General features: G+C 49.4%; 1 protein-coding gene across 1 annotated transcript in view; it reads right to left on the bottom strand.

Annotated features, from left to right (window-relative positions):
* The window catches only part of ASAP1 (ArfGAP with SH3 domain, ankyrin repeat and PH domain 1), a 270,879-nt gene that overhangs the window by 176,689 nt on the left and 88,761 nt on the right, over nucleotides 1-5,429 (bottom strand). The window lies entirely within an intron of this gene.

Below are 5,429 nucleotides of genomic sequence, written 5' to 3' on the forward strand. Positions count from 1 at the left end.
CTCTCCTACCCGGGGGACGCCGAACACGTTGCAGCCTCGCGGCCGCCGCCCCCGCTCCTCGGAGGGCGCACGGGCTCCTCGGCTCAGCCCCGCAGGCCCCCGCCCCTCCCGCCCGGGCTCAGCGCCTCCTGTGCCCCCTCCCCTCCCCAAAGCGCTCGGCCGAGAAGTTGGCGGCGCCGTCGAGGGCCGGCCGGGAGCGCTGCGCTTTGCCCCGGGGGGAGGGGGCGGCAAGGGCGGGGAGAGGGGGAAGGGGGGCGGCGCCCTCCCACCTGGCCGGCGCCTCGCTCCCGGTCTCTCTCCTGCTCTCTGCGGGCGCGGCCGTCGGGGAGGGGAGCTTTCGGCGCGCCTTGCAAGACGCGGCCCCCTCCCTCCGGCTCCGGACCAGGGGGGTGGGTCTGGGGCGGGCCAGCCCGTCTGCGGGCGCAGTGGCCCGAGGGAGTCCCACGGAGCTGCCGGCTGGCTAGGTGGCCGGCCGGCTGAGCGAAGGAAGGCAGGAAGCACCGGCGCCATGAGCGCGGCGCTCCGGCGGCGTCTGGGGGCCCGAGGGCGCGTCCCGCGCCTGGAGAGAGCGAGCGCGCGCCCTTCTTTCTTCCCGGGCCGAGGGCCGGCCGGGCCTGGGCGGCGGAGGAGGAGGAGACACGTGTGGGGAGGAGAGCCGCCGGGACGGAAGGCTTAAAAGCACCGCCCCCCGCCCTCAGCGGGGTCTGGCTGGGAAGGAGGGCGGGCTCCTGGACCGCCGCCGCCACCCTGGCCCTAGGGTTCCGACTGCGGGTCTCTCCCCCCCCCCCATGACATCCTCGCGTTGCTCTCTTCCCGGCAGGCTGGCCTACCGGCCGCCTCTCCCTCCCTCCCGCGAGGTGGGTGGGGAGCAGAGGATGGGGGAGGGGGTGCACACAATCCACAGGGGGGCCCGGCCCCCAGGGCCCCACTTAAAGGTTTCACTGGACTCTAACTTTGTTGTGTTGCTTCAGACCAGCACGACTGCCCACCTTGATCTATGCATGGGAGTAAAACAGCTGTGATCATTGGGCAGAGGATGTATATGTAGCTTATCTACCATTTCCCGTGTGTGTATAAAGGGTGTGTAATCCACCTTGAGTCTCCACAACAAAGGCAGGCTATAAGTAATGTAAATAAATGTTTAAATCAGGAGAGAAATGGGCTTTTAAATTCATTCCTCCATCTGCAAAGGAAACACAGAGGAGAAGGGCGTGGAAGTTAATTTAGAGGTCTCCATATATGCACAGATTCCATGTATTACTGCTCCGCCCTTTCCCGGATGGCCCTTTGATTAAATTGCTCATCGGATTGCTTCTGCCACCTTGGAACCACGGTGTTTGTATCTTTAGTCTTGAGGTGGTTCAGCTTCTGGGACCGGAGCAATGACAATTCACACCTTGCAAAGTCCTGGCACACATCACATGCCCTGCAGATCAGATGGACTCTGAGAGTTCTGTGCTCAGAACGTAATTCCAAGGTCCGTGCTGGTCTTATTCGGGTCAGGGCCACCATGCATCGTGAGAAGGGGCCAAAGCCATCCCCTTGCGCTGTTTTCCCAGCTCGAAATGGCCCCATTGGGGAATCTTATGTGTAGCCCATCAATACACGTGTACTCTCCAACAGGGCAAATAGCAGCTCCCGAGGGTATTGCAGGTCAGGAAAAACAGCACAGGGGAGAGGCTTAATCCTCTCCCCTCCTGTGCACCACAGACCAGTCCAAACTGAGCCTGCGCATGCGTGGGAATTTAAATTCCAAGCACAGACATCTGACAGTACTTCTGTGAGTACCTTTGATATATGGAGCCCACAGCGGGCCTGAGGACTTTGTATTGTGTGGACTGGAAGAGGAGGGGATTGGATTTACACCCCGCCCTTCACTTGGAGTCTCAGAGCGGCTTACAAACTCCTTTCCCTCCCCCTCCCCACAACAGACACCCTGTGAGGTAGGTGGGGCTGAGAGAGCTCTTTCAAGAACTGCCCCTTTGAAAGGACAGCTCTGACATAACTATGGCTTGCCCAAGGTCATCCAGCAGCTGCAAGTGAAGGAGTGGGGAATCCAACCCGGTTCTCCCAGATTAGAGTCCGCGCACTTAAGCACTACACCAAACTGTGTGAATTACGATTTCTGCTCCCTCCTGTGGAAGCTGTGTTCCGTTGCTGCTTTTGGGGGGGACCAGTAAAGCAAGACCTCACAGCAAGATACAGACCCCAATGTGGGACTTTTTCTTGTCCTCTGACTTGTCACCAGTCTCATCCTGCAAGGACGTGTGCTCCAGTAATTCCAAGTCTTCAAACTACCTTTGGCACAGTATTGACACTGAGGGCGTTTTCTAATGAGGCTCTTTAAAAAGTGTATGTCACAGGTGAATGATGTCAATGTGGGAGAGAAGGCTGAAGGTAATTCAATCGCACACTGCTGGTTTTACGGTCACATTACAAAGTGTGGCTGCCACCTCCCACACTTAATGCCCTTCAGTGGTGGCTACCCAGCAAGTTTATGGTCGAACTGACACTTGAATGGGGGATTTCCGTGCCGGAGAAGATTCTCTTGACTGCTTATACCATGCAAGTTCCGTACAAAGGCTGCGGTAAGACATTTCTTCCCTCACTTTTTTTAGGGTTAACTTGTGGAAGGGATTTAAGAATTGAACTTCCAGTCTACTGACGCCCATATACAAGTCCCTGGTGTGGCCTTATTTGGAATACCGTATGCATTTCTGGTTGCCGCATCTCAAAAACAGAGCTGAGGAGTTGGCAGAAGTGCAGAAAAGGGCAACTAAAATGACATGGGGCTGGAGTGCCTGTCCTGTGTACAAGCAACAACAGAGGTACAGCACACAGTAAGAAGTGACAGAACAACCTAGCAGAACAACTGTGTGCTATATTTCCCGCCGCAACATATTCATAAAGGAGACTTCATTTAAAGTGCAATATGTCGATTATATGAAGTCAATATGACCATACAGTCCATCACAGGAAAATACAGAGGCCAAAGAGTAAATATACAGAATTATATACAGAAAGTCCAACACTTTTCCCAGGTAATTTTTCAGTGTTTCAGACCTCTGGTCCTTCCTCAGGGACAAAGAACCACTGCTGAGAATCCCTTTTCAGTTCCTTGCAAGGTAAGGCTTTTCTATTATTCTGTAACAAAAAATTCCTCTCAATGTTGGGCAAGGTCTCCCTAGCTCTAAAGGTAAAGTAAAGGTAAAGGTTCCCTTGCTCGAAAGCCAGTCGAATCCGACTCTAGGGTTCCGGTGCTCATCTCCGTTTCCAAGCCGAAGAGCCGGCACTGTCCGAAAACGTTTCCATGGTCATGTGGCCGGCATGACTAAACACCAAGGCACACGGAACGCTGTTACCTTCCCACCGAAGTGGTACTTATTTATCTACTTGCAATTTCTTGCTTTCGAACTGCTAGTTTGGCAGGAGCTGGAACTAGAGACGGCCGGGAGCTCACTCTGTCATGCGGCAACCCGGGTCTCGAACTGCTGAACTACCGACCTTCCACAGCCTGCAGTTCAGCGTCTTAACCACTTGAGCCACCGCAGCACCCTTATTGGTTACTACAATGTTACAGGAGGACCAAAACATGCCAGTAAACCGCTGCGCTGGCTAGCTGATCAGCACTGGGGTGTGTGGCAGGGGAGGATCCTTTGCCCCCCAGCAGAAGCTTATAGACCCTTTCTACACTCTCCTTTTAATCCATGTTCACCGCAGCGTCCTCCAAGCAATTCTGCAGTAAAATCGAATCCAGACTTCTTTTTAATCCAGGTCCCTCCCCCCCATTCTGCATTACATTCCCTCCCTTCAGTGGTCAGCCAGGTTTCAGCCTGCTGTTTCCCCAGGGTTATTTGGACGCCGTTCTACCATGGACTTAAATTGCCTCGACACAAACACTGAGAAAATCCAGAGTGGCGGGCAGATGTGGAAAGGACCATAGACGCGAGAATCTAATCTAATAGCCTAAGCTAAATGCTGTATGCTTCCCCCCCCCCGGTGACTTTGTAAATACACACCCCAGTCTTGTTATTCATGGGCTTTCTATCTTGGTTTATTGGTTTATGTTATTGTATTTTTCCCCCATTGTGTACGTATGAAACAATGGAAAATTGGATAGTAGGATACTTATGAACACTTCATAATACCAAAACAAACAAAAAAACCCACTTAGACGTTATTTGAATATTTATTGTTAAAAAAGCATACAGCAGTGACTTGGGAGTCCTGAGCAGGCCTGTAGCCAGGATTTTTAAAGTCAGGGGGCATTTAAATTTTGTAGGGGGCACTGGCTAATTGAATTAAAGGAATACCTCAAATTTGGATGGCATGCGTACTTATGGTATGGAAAAGAGAAGATTGACAAGTTCTTTAAACATCATTATATAAGAAGAACGTTATTTGATACATGGATAAGATATAAGAGTTTTTTGCAGAAAGAGCCCTGCCTACCGCAAATTTGGATGGCATGCGTACTTATGGTATGGAAAAGAGAAGATTGACAAGTTCTTTAAACATCATTATATAAGAAGAACGTTATTTGATACATGGATAAGATATAAGAGTTTTTTGGGGGAAATGAGAACCTCTTTGGATAGTCCTGGTTATTAAGCCACATTCAAATGCTAAGGGCCAAGGTTGGATACAATATAAAGATATTTTGAAAATTGAGGGGAGTACGGTGGAAATTAAGGAGAAGGGAGAATTAGGCTATGATTATGATTGGTTGAAATTAAGGAGAAGGAAGAATTAAGCTATGATTATGATTGGTTGCAGTATTGGCAGATATATGATCTCTATAAGTCTGATAAAAGGGAATATGGTTTCAGGAAGGAACCTAATGAAATTGAATTTGTGTGGTTGCAAAAAGGTAATAAGGTGATATCTAAAATATATAAAGTATTGTTAAAGTGGTATGCAGAGGATGAAACAGTAAAAGAACAAATGATTAAGTGGGCAATTAATATGAATAAAGAAATATCTATGTCATCTTGGGAGTATTTATGGAAAAATTCAATGAAAATTTCAACATGTAATAATACAAAAGAGAATTGTTATAAAATGATGTATAGATGGTATATGACACCTAAAAAGATTGCGCTTATGAATGTTAATATGTCAAACAAATGCTGGAAATGTAAGAAAAAGGAAGGGTCTTTCTACCACATGTGGTGGACTTGCGAAAGAGCTAAAGATTTTTGGACAGAGATACACGCTGAGATGCAGAAAATCATGAAATGTACTTTTAAGAAAGAACCAGAGGTTTTACTTCTGGGGCTTAAAATGGAAGAAAATGTAAGAAAAAGGAAGGGTCTTTCTACCACATGTGGTGGACTTGCGAAAGAGCTAAAGATTTTTGGACAGAGATACACGCTGAGATGCAGAAAATCATGAAATGTACTTTTAAGAAAGAACCAGAGGTTTTACTT

Source organism: Gekko japonicus, unplaced genomic scaffold, assembly GCF_001447785.1.
Source record: "Gekko japonicus isolate JY-2015 unplaced genomic scaffold, Gekko_japonicus_V1.1 scaffold1963, whole genome shotgun sequence".
Taxonomy (NCBI): Eukaryota; Metazoa; Chordata; class Lepidosauria; order Squamata; family Gekkonidae; genus Gekko; species Gekko japonicus.